The sequence below is a fragment of the Struthio camelus genome, chromosome Z (genome assembly GCF_040807025.1).
Source record: "Struthio camelus isolate bStrCam1 chromosome Z, bStrCam1.hap1, whole genome shotgun sequence".
NCBI classification, from domain to species: Eukaryota; Metazoa; Chordata; class Aves; order Struthioniformes; family Struthionidae; genus Struthio; species Struthio camelus.
In genome coordinates this window covers 63,253,697-63,271,422 of record NC_090982.1, presented here as the reverse complement: position 1 = coordinate 63,271,422, position 17,726 = coordinate 63,253,697, and the positions used below count along the sequence as shown (strand labels likewise).

General features: G+C 38.1%; 1 protein-coding gene across 4 annotated transcripts in view; it reads left to right on the top strand.

Moving 5' to 3' along the window:
• Positions 1 to 17,726, top strand: part of LOC138064607 (LHFPL tetraspan subfamily member 2 protein) — a 129,027-nt gene that overhangs the window by 47,849 nt on the left and 63,452 nt on the right. For 3 of the 4 annotated variants that reach the window (XM_068928009.1, XM_068928006.1, XM_068928003.1), the window contains exon 2: positions 15,797 to 15,849. The gene's annotated coding sequence lies outside the window, so the exon portion shown is untranslated. Of the gene's footprint in view, positions 1 to 6,610; positions 6,685 to 15,796; positions 15,850 to 17,726 lie in introns of those variants that run through there. The other variant, XM_068928004.1, reaches the window with a different exon arrangement.

Below are 17,726 nucleotides of genomic sequence, written 5' to 3'. Positions count from 1 at the left end.
ACATCTAAAGATGATATCTGCTGTGTAAAATATGTAGAAATATGTAAGTTCTTAAATTTACCAAAGTGTTGGCAGTCATTACAGTAAAGCTTTTAATAATTAGTTCATACAAAACAATCAAAAGCTCCTCAGAAATAAAATGCAGAGTAGGAATGTTCAGAATCATAGATATGTGTATTGTCTACTCAGAAGCACTTTTTTACTTGGGTATGGATATTGAGAGCCAGGTATTTATTTCCTGAGGGGCTGGACTCAGCTGCTGCTAGCAGAATTCGAGCTGTTACTGCAAAATAGGAGAAATACAGGTTGCAGTAGTACAAGCCACACACAGTTCCTACCATGCTAGACTGAGTGGGTCTAGCACGCAGTGCCTGGACAATGAAAGAGCATTTCTGAACCTGTGTTTTTGCCAGAGACTCTTACGCTGTCACTGTCCTGTCTGGACTACTTGAACTGTTTTCCTAGATAGGATTTATCAGTGAAATATCTTTCTGTGCAGCTACATGGCTATATGTGGTTAGCTGATATCTACTTCTCGTCCATAAAAGCACAGCCATGTCCGCATCAACAACTGTGAGCAGATGCATAGGGAAGAGTAACACAGGGCAAGGACATACAGTACTGTGTCAGAATTTGTGTTCAATTTGACTGTGTTTGAAAAATCATGGTGAAAAGTAAAGCAAACTCAGAGGCTATATGACTAACTAATTTTGAGCACACAGTTCTGAATTGGTTTGTATCATATCTTACTATGTAGTGTCAATAACTAAAGGTTTTGCTTCAGTATGCTAGGATGTCATAAAGGTGGGCTCAAAAAGTACAATTAGATATGGTGGCAACTTGAAGGCAAGTACCAGAAGTGCTGAGAATACTACCTTTAAAGTGAGGGCGGAGGTCTCCCTTCAAATATATGAAATATTGGGACCCTGGCAACATATACTGAATAAGCATCGTATATAGAATCAACCATGTGTCCAAATACAGATTAGCTTTCCAAAAAAGGAATGGAAGAGCTGACTTCAAAATTTGTTGGCTATACCACAGGGACTTTGCTGTTAGGATGGCTTCAGCTGTGACTCGGTGCATAACGATTAAGCCAATATCTGATGCACCGTTTCAAACGTTTGGTCTTTTAGTATTTAAAACAAGGTGAAGGAAAAGTCAAAAACGTGTACATGTTCAAAAAGTTAAGTTCTAGAAAGGGGAGTCTGCGCTTTCGTGATTAAGACAAGGTGGCATTTAAACTTTTGTAGCATGTTAGTGCCAGAGCTGCTTTTGAACAGCATTAACAAAAAGTTAAAATAAGTTGGATCTATTTATGTTGGCGTGCCTGCAGCACTGTTAAGTGTGATGTAGAGAAAAGACTGATCATCTTATATTATGCAACTGTTTATCAGATTAGCAGCCCTTTTTGCAAAGGTATCTTGTCTGTCAATTGGCATACACGGTTGGTTACCAACCTGCTTAGCTGATGAGGTGTGTGGTTGTTTTGTATGTCCCCAGGGTTAACCTTGGGCGCAACGGCCTCTGACTGTAGGGGGCTGTTTTTTACCAGGTGGTCTTTTCTAGTCGTGTGTTCATTGGGTGTACAGGTTTAATAAATACAAAAGATAAATAGAAGGTCACATTTTTACCATTGAGTAATTAGAACTGAACACCTGAAAAAAAATGAAATTGTTATGCCTGTTTGAAATACTTTAAATGGCATGTATAATTTCTAATGCTTTCTTATTTGTAGCAGAAATACGAAAATAGGAGCTAATTGAGTAGAACCGAATTATTTAGATTGTAGGAATCAAAAAAAAAAAAAGAGCTATTATGCTAACCATATGGGCTTTTTGAAGTAGTTTTCAACTTGAGAACAAGCTTTATAGAATACTCTAGCATGTAATCTGATATAAAAGAAATTAGTTCACATTAATATCTGAGAAGACTATTACAGATGCCTAGAATATACTCCCAGAAATTAACAATATTTAATATTAATTATTGTGGCTCTTTTTTTAGTTAAATTTTAGTTAATCTTTGGGAATCTTTCATTAATTTATTTATGAGTAGGAGTATACTCCCCCGAAAAATACTCTTAGCATGTGAAGTATTTTTAACAGGAATATACCATCTTCAGAAGATAAACAAAATACAGGTATAGTTACTTGAAACACAATCAGCTGTGTTTTTTGTTCTGTTTTATTTTATTTTTAAAGTAGCATATCCTTTTGGTGACTTGTCGTGTGTGGAATCTGAAGTATCTTTATACGCAATCCTGAACGTGCTTTGCTGGCTGAACTTTGTTTTCAGAAGACTGGAAAAAGTTGCAGAAGCTTTACTCTTTATTCTAGTATATGGGTTTCCTTGCTGGGCATTCAGTGAAGGCGAAATCTTTACTCAATATGTGGCTGACAGAACCCCATAAAGATGCCTACCTTTTGTTAATTATCGTGGAAATTGCCTTTCTGACATGTGCAGGGTCGTATTTCTAATGTCCAGCTTTAATGCATGATTATGTATGAACTGAGAGATTTATTGTGTGATTAATTTATTTGCTGCTGTGCTTCTGGATTACTCTACACAACTTGATTCTTGCCCTCTTCACATGCTTCCAATGAATCTGTGACTGAGATTGATAGATGCTGGATCTCTGAGATACTTGTGATACTTTTTTTTTTTTTTGTTGACCTCAATTCAGAATTTAGAAGATGAAGACAAATTTTAGGATCTTAATAGTAGGTGCCCTGGATGTTTGGGAATAGGATAACTCGTGTACTTTGTTCATTTTCTAACAGAGTTACATATAAATCTTATTATTGCAGACTTGATTTATCAAAACAGCAGTTCTGTCAGTTCTGTCTGATTTCTGGCGGCTAAAAAGAAGCACTAGAGAAGTAAAAGACATGCCTTCGCTCCATCTTTTTTTTCTTGTTTTTCACCTCTTCTATCACTTCCTTTCATCTTTCAGAAATCTATCTTTCTCTTACTTTGAACAGTTATATAGCTGGAAGAAAACCCATTATAAACTTCTGATATTTTAGAAAAATACTAGGATGCTTTTTTATTTGATTTAAATAATATTTATGTTTATACACCTAGATCTTTTGTTATGTGTGGCCGATGTGTACATGGAGGACATTTTGAATTTCAAAGGAACTAAGGAAAAGATAAGATGCCATTTTGCACAAACAAGCTGTATCATTCCTGCACAAGTAAAAAAAATTTTTTTTCAAGGCATAATGGGGGATAACGTTCAAAATGGTCCATTCTCAAAAAGCCAAACTCAGAATAGCTAGCCTTGCTGATTTTTGTTACGCTATTTGATATAATACAATCAGAAGTTTGACAAAGTCCTCTCTGTATATGGCAGAATATGTCTTCCTTCTGTGTTAAGTACCTAGCTTATTGTTTAGGTATAGAAAGGGGAACCTGTTCAACTTTGCATGTGAACACTCCTTTGATCCAAATCTTCCTTTGATTCTTCCTTGTTCCCCGAGGTATCAGTGTGGAGTAAGATTTGGTTTCAAGGCACTTCCCTCTTGTAAAGTAAAAAAGAGACTCTCATGATATTTCTTGGTTCCCCTTTTGTTTTCATTTTTTGCTTAATTTGCTCTGGTGTTGATTGGTGTTCATCCTTGTTTCATAGAAGGCATTGAATAGTTGCTGTGATATTTTTAAGAAGGTATGAAGTGACCCTAACTTGGATTTCTTTTCTGTCTCGTATGATAAAGTCCATTCAGTGCTTGCATGTTATAGTGCTCTTCCTTCCTCCCCTTCTGCTGGAAACATGAGTGGATTAATCTGGTCCAAAACTGCTGTATGGAATCCCTTTGCTCTAAGTCAAAAAGGTCAGTGCAAGTCTGTGAATCATTTTATGAAAATACTGGATTGAGTTTCAGACTTCAAGTCCCTGCTGATGCATTAAATCCTTCATCGTATTAGCAGGGGAGAGGCAGTGGACCTTTCTTTAGCTGGATAAATACAAGAAGTGTCAACTCCAGATGCTTTAGGAGAGAGACTCCAGACAAGCGTTTAGTACAATTACAGAAGGACAAAGTGGAAGAGACCCATGGGACTCCTACGTATATTGAATTTCATTTAGCCTTTTGGTCACGCTAGCAGAGAAAAAAGCTATAGGAATCTTTAAATTGTGTATGTTAATATTCTTTTGGCTATAAATATGTGGGGGTTATATTTTTTATATATATGTGTGTGTGTTTTAGGAAATGGTATTGGCAGAGAATGCTCACACTAATGAATTCAAGGTACGTGTCTTCTCGTGCCCATAGCACATGGAAGACAAGTTGGGAAGCATCTGTGCAGGAAGATCCCTGGTGTTCAAAGCGCAGTGACTGGTGAGGGGACCAGTGTGGGGACATGCACCTCCCCACCCGCGTGGGGACGGTGCTGTTCTGCCATGAGTGGGATGCAGGTGGGGGAGAGAATATTATTTTTTCACCTGATCTTTCTCTGCAGACGGTTAATGTCTGTAGATGTGTCCGAACTTCCTTTACCGACAGGAAGTCTGCAGTGATTCTTTACAATATTAGATCATTTTAAATGAAAGAATAAAAGTCAAAGTTATTGTTTACAGTGAATTGATGGATATGGTAGCCATGCTTACACAACCTGACTGCTTTTTATGTATAAATAAGGCTAGTTGGTGTATTTTAATCCTTAGTCAAACAATATTGTTTATCCTCTTAATGTTTCAGTGCTTGAACACAGATTTGCTAAGGCTGTTTCTTCCAAAGCAAAATGCTATCTGATTGCATCTTCTGCATTATTAATCTTTCCTTTGTACTATTCTTTGAGTTACATAATGAAATTGAATATATATATAATAATCATAGACAGCAGGCCGTTTTGTGCCTTCTGACTTATGCACTCAGTTATCCTATGCATTTTAAATTGAAGTCCTAATTAATGTCAGATAACAATTTTGCTTAGCAGAAAACTTTTAAAACCCAACTGTTGTTTGCTGTGGAAGACAGACTTTTTTTCTTTCCTTTTATAGCTTCTATTTACGTAACTAATAAGCATTCTGTTAGCTGACCTTGCTTTCTTCTGCTCCTGTTCTCCTTGCTCACTTTAGGAAGCCTGGTAAGTTCTAATTGAAGTCCCTCGTCTGTTCCATCTAAGGTGACTCAGTGTTTCAGTACGCTTGAGACGGGCCACATAGGGGAATTCTGAATTTTAGTTTTGTTTCCACTGTTGCCAATACCAGCAAACTTAAATAAATAAAAGGAGGGGGACAATCAGAATCCAAAATAATGACCTAAAAACTCTCCGAATTTTACACAGAAATTGATTTGTGTTATGTATTTGTTGTGCTTGGAGGTTTTATTGTGGGTAGCTTCCTCTGTCTCCCCCACCCCGTTGTGCTTCTGTTGTCATCCATGTTTCTAGTCCTAATGACTGTGGAGGAAAGCTTGAAAACACCTTCTCTTATTATGTGAGGTAATCATAATCACATAGTCTGGCATTTGTGGTTTTAAGAAAACACCAAGTATTGGGAAGTTCGCAATAAAGTTGTAGGAGCTGGCAGTAGTGTCTGGTTTCTTTAACTGACTCAACAGTTTGCTGTGACTGAACTTAAATTTTGGCCTTTCCTTGACTTGTCCTTGTAGATGACTAATTGTTACTTTAAGCTTAGCATTAAGTTAAAAAAGAAAAAAAAAAAAAAGTCAAAACGTTCCTTTCAGTTACCCTGAGCCCTCCCTACCTCCCTCAGTCACTGTAAATAAGGTTGCTCCTGCGCTTGTTATATGTATAGGTCAGAAGTCCAAGCTAAGGTCGTAAGGCCACAAATGCCAACGTAGTCCAGAGGTTCATTAAGGCCAGTGTCTGATGGCCAGCGGCCTTGAATACAGAGCGGTCTTAATCTGATGCTTTCGTAGCCTCCACTGCTCTGCATTTTGAGGACTTACTTGGCCCTCAGAGGGCAGTTTTGTGTTTAATAGTATTCAGTGGATCTTTCCTCCTTTAACGTGTCCAGTGGTTTCTTGAGCAAATCTGAAATTTCACATTCACGGCAAACTGCAGCAGATTTTCTCAGCATTAACTGCACCATGCATGAGGAAGTGCTTTCTTGAACCATGCGTTCCCCAGTATCCTTTGATGCTGTCAGTGCTTGCATTATAAAATAAGTGAAGGGTTTCCTATTCTTCTTTTCTGTGGTTATCAGTATTTTATAGATAGAGATTTCAAGAAAATATATTCTTACCACTTAAATATCCATCTATTTGAAACAGGTTGACTCTTGCAAGTACTAGAAGTCAGCTGTAGAGGCCAATGAAAAAACATGTATTTTCTGTGTTGTAGTTCTGTGGGCTTTTGTCACTTCTGCATAATTTTAAAAAGTTACCTGACAGACCATAACGTGGATTTTGGCTATATGGGTAAACTACAGGAACATCAAACAAAGAGTTTTAGGAAGGAAAGCTGGATTTTGCTTTTTTCAAGTTACAGTGGATGGCTTCTCAAGCAATTATTAATGATTTCCATCTGACAATTTTTTTTTAATCTTACTTAGTAAGGAAACAAAAATATTCAGCAAAAAAACTTCTTGGATTCATGATGTTTTCCCTTTGCACTTTAGGATACCATTACAGATGCTTGTGATTATACTCTCTGCAAATAATTATCAGAAAAATTCATCTGTTTTCCAAGTCCTGCAGAACAACAGATGTGGAAGTGAGTTTCAAACAATGTATTCTAATCATTTGCATGTGGACACAAAAAGAACTACAACTCAGTGGGAACTGATTGGATACTTTGGATACTTTGTTAGTCAAGCATAGTAGAGACTTAGCATTTTTCTTGTGCTTCGTTCTCTGAGCGAGCCCTTTGAAAGCAGTGCTAATAAATGAACAAGAAAAAGGTCTATTTCGTGTATTTAACTCCTTTTCGAAAGTTAAAACCTCTGGGAACCACCTGAATTGAGCTGGGGAATATTACACATATGTGTATGTGCAGTATACATGTGAATGTGAGAAAGATTGTGTGTGTCTGTATATAATTCCTTTATTTGAAAAGTTTTTCAATGCCATAAAAGATATTGGGGAGTAAAATAAGCTCCATATCATCTTTGCACTTTCAAAGGCAATGACTTAAACCAGCCATTTGTTACTGTAAGAGATTTTGAGTCAATGTTCAGTTGCGGAATACCATAAGAAAGCAATTATCTAAGAAAATTTATTTATGTTGCATTCTAAAACTCAACCTTCCTTGGAAAAATCCTTTAAAAATATAGTCAATACCTACAGTTTTCTGATGTATTTGTATTGCAGGAAAAAAGTTAGTACTTAGGGACTCTGGAACTTGCAACTTCAAACTTTCCAGAATTATGGTTTTGAATCACAGAATCACAGAATGGTTTAGGTTGGAAGGGACCTCTGGAGATCATCTAGTCCAACCTCCCTGCTCCAGCAGGGTCACCTAGAGCATATTTCCCAGGATCACATCCAGACGGGTTTTGAATATCTCCAGGGAAGGAGACTACTCCTGACTACTCTGAGACTCCACTACCTCTCTGGGCAACCTGTTCCAATGCTCTGTCACCCTCACAGTGAAGAAGTTTTTTCTCAGGTTCAGATGGAACTTCCTGTGGTTCAGTTTATGCCCGTTGCCTCTTGTCCTGTTGCTGGGCACCACGGAGAAGAGACTGGCCTCATCCTCTCGACACTCCCCCTTCAGATACTTGTACATGTTGATGAGTGCACTGTGCACTCAAAATCAGTGCACTGAACAGTCAATGAGACCTAAGGAATTGTTTGATTCTTGTCCTTGGGATGAATTCTGACCAAAAAACCCTCAATTAAACAGATAAGATTACACCTTGTTTCAGGGTTCAGTAGTGAAATCCAGAGGCTCCCTTGGAAGTTTCTGAATTACCATTATCGTACTATGTTGAAGGCTTAAAGAGAGCTGTGAATTCAGCTGCAAGTAGTTTTTCTTGGTAAAACAATAGAGTTGACCCAAAAACCTGAAGTGGGGCATGAAGAGTGTGGTTGTGATGCATCTTTCCAGCCTTCCAAGGGACAGGAATGGTGGGAGTGTTTATATCCTCCATCTCACCGCCTTGTTGGCTGTCCCTTGACTGTTCACATTGCGCATGCATTATTACGTTTCTTCTGTTAGCAAGGAAATGGCCAATGTCTATTAAAATGCTTATTACTAATAAAATAGCACAGATTAATGATCTAAGAGATTCAGAGAACAAAAGGAACTTTCAGAAGTGGTTGTTATGTGTTCGAAAGAAGTGTTGCTCTTAAGTTTGTTACAGAGGTCGGTTTTCTATGAGGGTTACAGTGGAGTTCCCGTGTTCTCACAGCATCTTTTGTATGGATATTCTAAAGCTTGTGCTTCACAGCTTCACAGTTCACAGATGAAGTGACCATTTTTTTCCCTTTTGTCTTTGTTTGTAGGGAGGCCTGTCTGACCTTAGTTTTTCATGTTTTGTTTCAAAATAAATTTTTTCATGGATATTACTTTGTTTATACAATTGACAAAAAAGAGCTATTTAGAATAAACAGCTTTATACCACCGTGTCTTGTTTTTTAGGCTCGGTCTAGAATGCTATAAATGGCTATTTCATGTTCTTTAAAAGTGACTTTATGAATGTAGTTGATGTAGATATCTTGCGCATGGTCAAACCAAAAATCCTTGGTCAGGTGAACACCCTCTCTTGAGTTTCTGTACAGAATGTTAGGACATGATCTTATGATTATTGTAAACTTTCTTCCATATTCAATACCTACCTACCTTTGGGAATGTAAAGGTCAATCAGTGAAAGACAACATGCAAGCTAGGAAGGCCAAGCATCCATATTCAAGGAAAACATATCTGCATAAGATTTATGTTCAGTTATTTGTAGTTAGAAGCATAGAATAATACAGGTTGGAAGGGACCACTGTAGATCATCTGGCCCTGTGCCCTGCTCAAAGCAGGGCCAGCTTGGATCAAGTTGCTCAGTGCCTTGTCCAGCTGAGTTATGGATATTTCCCAAGGTGTAGGCTCCACTGCCTCCCTGGGCAACGTGTAAATTTTAAAGTTCCTGTGGTCTTTCAACATTACCTCCAGCTGGGAAAAGTTTGGGTAACCCTCCCTCTGCCCCAGCTCAACCCCCATGTAAATGGAGTCCTTGTTGGGGTATTCTGCAAGCCTGTGATTTGAGTCTAAAACCGGCCTATGACCTTCCAGTTCAGCCTTTCGTGTGCCTTTGTGCAGGAAATGGTAAAGGTAGCAATCAGTGTCCTTTTTAAAGCATTAGTTTATAATAGTCCTGAAAAAGAAAGGAAAAGCAGAGACTGAGATTTCTTTTTTCCCTCTGAATCCAGAGACTTCAGGTGCAATTCTTCTGCTCATGTGCACGTGTGTACGTAGAGACAATCTTTCACAATAGAGTACCTTCTTTGAGACAGTAGAAAGAATAGTAGAAATCTAGAGAAGTAAAATGTTATCACTAGGAGCTCATAACTTGTAAACAAGTTAGTTCACAGTTATACAGAACTTAACCAGATGAAATACTCTAGTAAATGTACTTTAAAGAATAAGTAGAACTTCTTACAAAGTGTGCTGTGACAGTCTTCAAGCAGGACTATTACAGCTTCAGGAAAAGCTAATGAGTGAGAACCAATAAAACCCAAAGGTTCTGCTTGTCATATGACCAGAACAGACTGATTTTCTGAAAAGAAGATAGTCTATAGCAGTGTTTAAACAAATTGGCTCTGGAGTAAGCCTAAAATGACAAAAATTAAAAAGGCAAAGAGAAGCTTCTTTGTGGTGAACAAAACCACGGTTAACATGTTTTTTAGTTGCTGTTGAATTCCCAGTGTCCCTGGGGCTAGCTATTTCTTCCATCCGCAAGCAGAGTATAATTTTTAACTCTTACCGAGCAGTGGCTCCCTCATTTCCCCTTCCTGGTATTGGCATCAAAGGAATGTCTCTGCGTCGGCTTGTGACCTCCAATGGGAAGAGCTGGCTGGCTGGACTTAAGTGGCTTATGGCTTTTTGCAGAGCGCTGTAGAAACTGCAGGTTGTTCTCCAGAGCTGGAAAACTGGGCAGATTACACTTGAGTAAGGGTTTTTATTTCCATGACAAGATTTACTTGTACACTCAAGGAAGGAAGGCACGTGACATTTTGTTCAGGACCTCTTTATTTATTTATTTATTTATTTATTTATTTATTTATTTATTTATTTATTTTTAAGACTGAAAATTGATTCTGAAACGCGAGCTGGAGAACAGTTAAAAATAAACAAGCTGATGTGTTCTAAGGGTTTTTTTTTTAGCTTTGAATATAAATCTGAGCACATGATAGGACTACTGATGGGATTGTTCAGCTATACTAGTTTTTGTAGAAGGAACTGTGCTTTTATGTCACACTGAATGACCTAAATCCTAGAATCTGTGACTCAGCGAAATCATTATATGAATCATAGAAGGCTTCATGTTTGAAAAGCAGTTTTTCACTGGTGGAAGGCTCAAAAGAACTGTAATAATAGGTAGTATCTATTGTTGCTTTAATTTTATAAGCTACTTTTCATGTATATTTATCACTGTATCTCTGGAGATGAAAACGGTGAGGGAGACATGGAAATTAGTCCAATATAGAATATATGCTTAAGACAAACAATGTTGTTTATCCTGACACCATAGAGGAGTTTGAAGCTGTATTTTAATAACAGCTTGTTCTTGGTTTAGTAAGTTGGTCCCTAACTGTATGTTTGGTTGCTTTATTAGAGGTCTTAAACCTATAGGAAGTTGAATGTTATTTTGCATTTCTTTGTTGGGGGAGGGGGAAGATTGTGCTTAAGGAAGCATCATCTTTAGGTTAAAACCACAAAAGAAACAGGTTCTTAGTTAGATTGGAAGAATCCTTTGTGGTGCTGGAGCACTGAAAAACAGGCATTTTCTAAGGGAATTTGGGAACTTTAATGATTATTTCATTGATTTATAATAGTCAGAGCTTGCATCACTATGGCAATATTCTGAATATAACTTTGGCCTGAAAAACAGGTGTTGGATTGGAGAGAAAAAAAAAAAAGTGTACATGTGTATATGTGTGATATAATGTGCCTTGTTTCAGAGCATCAGGGCAGGATGGCCATGCAGCATTCAGAGATAGTCTCAGACTATCTACCATTTAAATAAAATGGTATGTTATTTGCTAACAACTTAATTGTTAAGTCTACAGTTTGCTGTCTCTTAAGACTTCACGAGAAGATAACTTGGCTGTCTTCCTTTGAGACAGTCTCTTCCCTTTCTTCCAGCAGAGTACTTTTTCTGTAAACTTACTGTTTTGTGGACCGTGGTGTGTAGTAATCTGGGGATAATAATTTGGATGCTAATAATACTCTTCAGAAGCTGTTATTTTTAAGGCACTTGACATTTAGAAAGAAGAACAGCCAAAGCCTACCAACTGAGTCTAAGTAGTTACTGAAGAAATAGCTACTGGTAAGAGTATTGCAAGAGCAACTGAATGTCAGGCGAGCGCCCTCGCCTGCCCAGCCTGGCCTCCCCGGGCCTGTGCTCGCCCATGGGCTCCCAGTTCAGCCCAGTCCTTGTCCCTGCTGCGTCACAGGTCCCCAGTCCTGCTGGGCGAGCCCAGCGGGGTGCTGCCGGGAGGCCGACCCAGCCCAGGTCCCAGGTTGCTGCCCTGTGCGGAGCCGCCTGGCTCTTGCTGCTCCCCGATGCCAAGGTGAGGGCCGCAGCATGGAGCTGCTTGCTAAGCTAGGGCTTAGCTGCAGCCGTCTAGAGCAGTTTTACAGCCAAAATGGGGCTAAGAGAAGGTTGGCGGGCATGGGTATGCTTTTGCAGGAGAGCAAGTGGTGCGAGGTCCTTCCTCGCAGAGTGCACCATCTTGGTGAGGCTTGGGCTGTCGTGCTTCTGGCCGCGGCGGGCTCCATGGAGTGAGGCCGAAGGGCTGGCCAGGGCGCAACATGCCGTGCTGGCACTCATGGGAGGTGACCTGCCTCTGCTGTGCTGTCCCTGTCTGCGAAATGTACATACAGCTTAAGAAGCAAGTTATAAAAGTAAAATTTTTTCAATATTTTTACATAGCCTTGAAAGTAAACAATGCATGTGCTTTTATCCTCCCATGTAACACTAATGGCAAAAGTTCCCACTGATTTCAGTGAGTGTGGAACTAGACTCATTAATGTTTCATATTATTAATTTCCAATAGAGTTTTAAACATCTATTAAAAAATACACTGTAAGATAGTATTCGTTTAGAGAATAACTTCAGTAAAAATGTATTTGTGTATCTTTTACCTTAGTATTGGCATATTTGTTAAAGAAACAGTGATTTGATTCACTGATCGCTCAGGTGCTTGTTGAATTAGGTAACAGGCTAAGAGAGCTTTCTCATTCACAGTGTAGGTCTGTTAATGCCTCTGTATTTATTCTGTTTAGTTTTGTGGGAATTGCTAGGATTATAAAAATGTAATATTTGGTTTAAACGTTTTAACGATGTGTAAAACTAGGCTGTGCCGCTTTCTCGGTCAAGGTGTTGTGGTGGGAAAGCAGGAATTAAGAACATGGATCAGCAGTGTATTAGAAGTACATCTGGCTTTTATTAGGTGTAAACTTCAGATCAGGTGCATTTGGGTGAAATATTTGCAGTAGTATAAAAAGTAAGAACTTTTTTCTTTTCTCATTGAAACAGCTTGCAAGTTGTTATGTTGCTCTATATAGTATGCTAATTTGAATTTGCTTTAGATTGCATACATAGGTAGTATGATCTTGTAGACTAAATGAGGTAGATAGTAATGGAGAAAATAAAGACTGAACCTTTTTTTTTTTTCCTTGTCTGTGTGTGAGAGAGTAATTAGCTTGGGAAGAAATGTTAAAAAATTGTAATTAATTTAGATTTTTTTAACCTGCTAGCAGTATGTCCCCTAAGAAAATACTTTACCCTTCTTGTTTTGCTGTTATTTCTGAAACTAGACTTAATGGCGCCTATTAAATAGTATGTTTTTTTTTTAATTTTATACTGTTCTGCATTGATAGCAAAAGACAATGAACCCATAGACTGAATTATTTCTATTCATAGTGGCATAATTGGTCATACAAACTTTCCTGAAGTAAGTAAATACTTCTTTGATTTGGATACTCACTGTTGTATAATACATGGAAGTATTGCACAGTAGTATATCTGAAGACAAAGCTACTTGAAAGAGATATTTAAAGATACAGCGGATATATCTGTGTTCTTTTTTAATTTTTGCTTAGAAGCCTAAGTGTTCGTGGTTCCTGTTGTGTAAAAAGTCGGTATATGTGACAAAGGGATGTTATCAAAATGTCTCTATTGGGTTAATAGTGGCTAGCTTATTTGCTTCTCCTGTTGACTGTAAGTAAAAGTATTAAATCCAGAATTCTGTCTGGAATAGAATATGGAAGACTCTCCCTGAATTATGCCAAAATATTTCTTCTTCGCAAATGAGGAAGTGCCTGAAAATTAAGAAAGTCATATTTTCTTTGGAGGAGAGGGAGAAAGGGAATGCCACAGCAAAATTTACAGGTGGTTTAGTAGAAAGGAAGACATGAATTTTTCTTTTTCTTTTTCTTTTTTTCCCAACTGTTGTAGAAATCAGTATGAGCTATTGTGACACTTATAAGAAAGAGCTCTTGAGAGAAAAAGCGACCATACACATGTTTTTTTTAATTCTGTCGTACTTGGAAGGATTTTGATTTCGTTTTGGCCATCGGGGATGTAGAGAAAAGCGCACTGTGTGTGGTTATGGGGGAGTGGAAGGCACATGAGGTTTCTGGTTTTGTCACAAAAATATTAGACAAAAACTAGTCTTTCTTTTTGATATAGTGCTTGCTCTCCTTCTTTTATTGGTATTTGTTGTGTTTGGGTGAGGAAAATCATGGCTGTGCATTTGGCAGGTAGATAAATGTATGACAAAAGGCTCTTTTGCCTTTACAGGCTGACCCTATCTTATCCTGTCTATATCACTTAATTTTCCTTAGGAGCCAGGACTCCCATGTGAGAAAACTTGTTTAAAAGCACCACTTAATTCTAATTGTCTGAGCAATCCATTGATTTTTGCATATTTAAAATAGATCTTGTCGTTAGATGCTTGAGCAGGTCGGGGTTTAAAAGAAAATGATTTAACCTTTTTTATTTATGACATGTAGTTAGTCTCTGCCTCTCTGAGCATTGCTGTATTTTCATTGTCGTGTATGTTAACTGCTTTAGAAGCAGAAGGGAGAAGTTGGATCAAAGCTGCTTGATCCAGTCCCTTTGATTTTTCTGGTGGAATATGCTACGTGCCAGGAATTCAAAGGCAATTTGAGGCCTTGCTTGACTTTCCAGTATTCCCATTATGTTTTCCTCTGTCTGTTCTCAGCAGCATGCTTTGATAAGAGTCCCGCACAGATTTTCCTTTGTGAAACCACGTTCTCAAAAAACAATTTATACCTCTTCATTGGATTCTACTGACTTGCTGGCTCATTTTATTCTTGTAGCTAAAGAAAGGTTCTCTGTGTGTCCTGTCCTGATATATGGATAAAAATGCAGTTTTCCTTATTGTAGGAAAACCTGTAATTCAGAATCACTGTATCCTTCTGGTTGGAAGGGACCTCAGAAGGTCTCTAGTCCAACGTCCTGTTCAAAGCGGGATCAGCACTGAAATCAAACCAGCTTGCTCAGCCCTTTATCCATTTGGGTCTTCAAAACATACAAGATTTCACAACTTTTCTGAGCAAGCTGCTCCAATGCTTAATTATAGTGAAGAAAAATTTCTTGTATCCAACATGGACTTCCCCTGTTTGAATTTATGACTATTGTCTCTCGTTCTCCCACTGTGCGCCTTGGGAGATGGACCCAGGCTCTTTACTTGGTTGCGTCCTCTTAAGTGTTTGAAGGCTGCTATTAGGTTTCCTTCCCCCAAGTCCTCCCTCCCTCTTCAGGCCAAATGAGCCCATCCTCACAGGGCTTGGCCTCCAGCTCTCTGACCATCTTGGTGGCCCTCCACTGGACTCACTCAATTTTATCAACACCTTTCTTGTACTGAGGAAACGAAATGGGACATTGTATTCCAGATGCAGTCTAAGGAGTGCTGAGTGAAGGGGAGCAATAGGTATCTTCAGGCAAAACTCCTGTTCTGGTATCCCAGGATATTCTTGGCCTTCCTTGCTGCCAGGACACACTGCTGACTCATGTTTAGCCAACCGTCTGTTAGGACCCCTAGCTCCATTTCAGCAGAGCTACTCTCCAGGTAATCAGTCCCCAGCCTGTCCAAGGGGTTAGTCCATCCCAGGTACAAGACTTTGTCTTTATCCACGCTGAATTTCAAGAAAAGTGCGTGCGCGATGAAAAGGCTTGGGAAGTGTATTCCATAAGCTTGTGGAGTTGAACATGCTATCATAGTCTGTTTTTTTTATTCTGCCATTTTAGAAACTTCTTCCTGAATTATACCAAAATTAAAAATATTGTTACAATTTGTAATGGACTATACAAATCACTTTAAATATAGTTTCAAATTTTGACATAAATTATTAATAGAATAGAAGAAAAGAAAAAGATGCAATTAAGATGCAATTTTGAGCATGCTTAGTGGTTTATGCGTTACTCTTTCACACGTGCTTATTTTGCTTAGTTCCTTGGTGGTTTGCAGTGATAACCAGAATGTTGCATTTCTAACAAAGCAGAAGCGTCACGATAATGAAATGTTACCCATATGCATATCACCTTTTACAAGCAAAGTTCTAGGGTTCCATCCACTAGTACTTATCATAATTAGTGTTTTAATGTTTTTTGCTTTCTTACATTTTACATCCATTATTTTTCTAGGTATTGCCAGACTTCTGAAGTGGTTGACCAAGATCTAAGGACTTAGAACACAGGTGAGTAAAACAAATACAGATTGCTTTAGCTGATGTTTTTGCATGCTGTGTGGCTCTGAAGTTTGACTGCTGCTGGAGGGATGGAAGATATGCAGCAGATTATTCCTCTTAAATATTTTTATTCTTAGCCTAAATTTCTGTCCAGAGGATTCATCTTATTTTTAAGCAGAAATTTTAAGAAGGTGAAGAGGATATGGTCTCAGTGATTGCTTTTGATAAGTGAAACTTATTTTCTCCCACCCTTGAGTTAGAAAATACTGAACTTGAATGACTAAACTTGAAATATTTCAAGCAGAATAATTTAACCTATACTTGTTAATGTAGTAACATACACCGTAACCTGTTGTATTAAATAAGTGATGCCTGAATATAGATTTCTCAAACTTATGACAGTACATGCATTGAACAATTATCAGATATGATTCTAAAATACATGAAAGCCTAGGGTGAGTTAATAAATTACTGAAAGCTGAATTTTTTTCTTTCTTTAAACGCCCAAGCTTATTTCTGTGGTTCTTAGTTCTCTCTGCAAATTGGGGTGTCCTTTGTAAAGACAGATTATCTCATTGATCCCCTATGCCCTGCTTATTGCTGTTCCTTTGCATCCTGTGTGCCAATTGTTTACCTGCTGTGTGACTAGAGAAGCACGCAGGGAGAGGGTAAGGAAGAACTTTTAAATTGTCAAATAATTTTTCAAGTGAATTTTATGTACTGGTATGGGTTTTGATATTTACATTAGTTCAGGTAGTACTCTAGAATGAATGTTACAGGTTCTTGGAAACTTTGTATGTATTCAATTATTTAGGATATTTTTAGTTGTGGAGACAGATCCAGACAAATCCAAACAACATTCAAGTTCCCATTGAAAAATCTGAATTCTCTTGCCTAAAGTGGTAGACTTAATAGGATCCCCATTTAAACTTCAGGAAAATGAAGAACTATGCCAGAAATAATTCAAACCATGTTATACCTCATCAGCTAGTTTCATTCCCACTTAAATACCCATATGTGTATGGATCTATGTGACTTGCTTCACCTTTGTGATATTTCATGCTCTGTGCAAGTTAAGTGTTCCACGCCACACAAGTGCTCCATCATGTTGAAATCAAGGTGTTAATCCAAGAGGCATCACTCTGCTATACCGATCATGTGAACCCACAAAAAGCTCTAACAATTAGAAAGATTCTTTTCAAGTGTATAAGGGAGAACTCCGGTCTGTGCCTTTTTATCCATAAACTCTGATAATAACTGGCCAGGTGACTATTGGCCCACTATTCAAAAGTCACCAGTCCTAAAATTCTGAAAATAAAAACTATCCTTCAGTCATGCTTAACATATCTATATTTTCAGGGAAATTAAAAGAAAATAAGCATAGTGCTTTAAAAAAAAATCCAAGAAACTTGCTTATGACTGCTGCTTGTTGGTGACTCAAGTGTATTTAAAAGTAATCTTATAAACAACTTACTAGCTCATGTGAAGCAACTTCTAATACTTTACTGATGTTTAGTTGCATGGTTTCGAGCTGAAATCATTTCCTCCTTTACAGAGTGCTGATACTTGTTATTTTATGGTTAATATGGTGGCCCTTCTGGTGGGATGGTCTGACATGGGGTTCTGATTCATCACAGAATTTGAGGATATGCTTAAGGGCTGTTGAAAAACAATTAAAATGCTATTTGTGTAGAAGCTAAGGAAGTGCTTAAGAGTTTTGTTGAATAAGGGAAAAGCTGAAGCACCACCTTTTGTTAAATTGGAACCTTGCTCGTTTTATGGGTCACCAAGATGCCATACAGCACTTTCACAGCTCTTGTTAGGAATGAAGACTGAACTGTGTACTTTATGGTACTCTGGCCATGATACATCATAGGCAATTTATA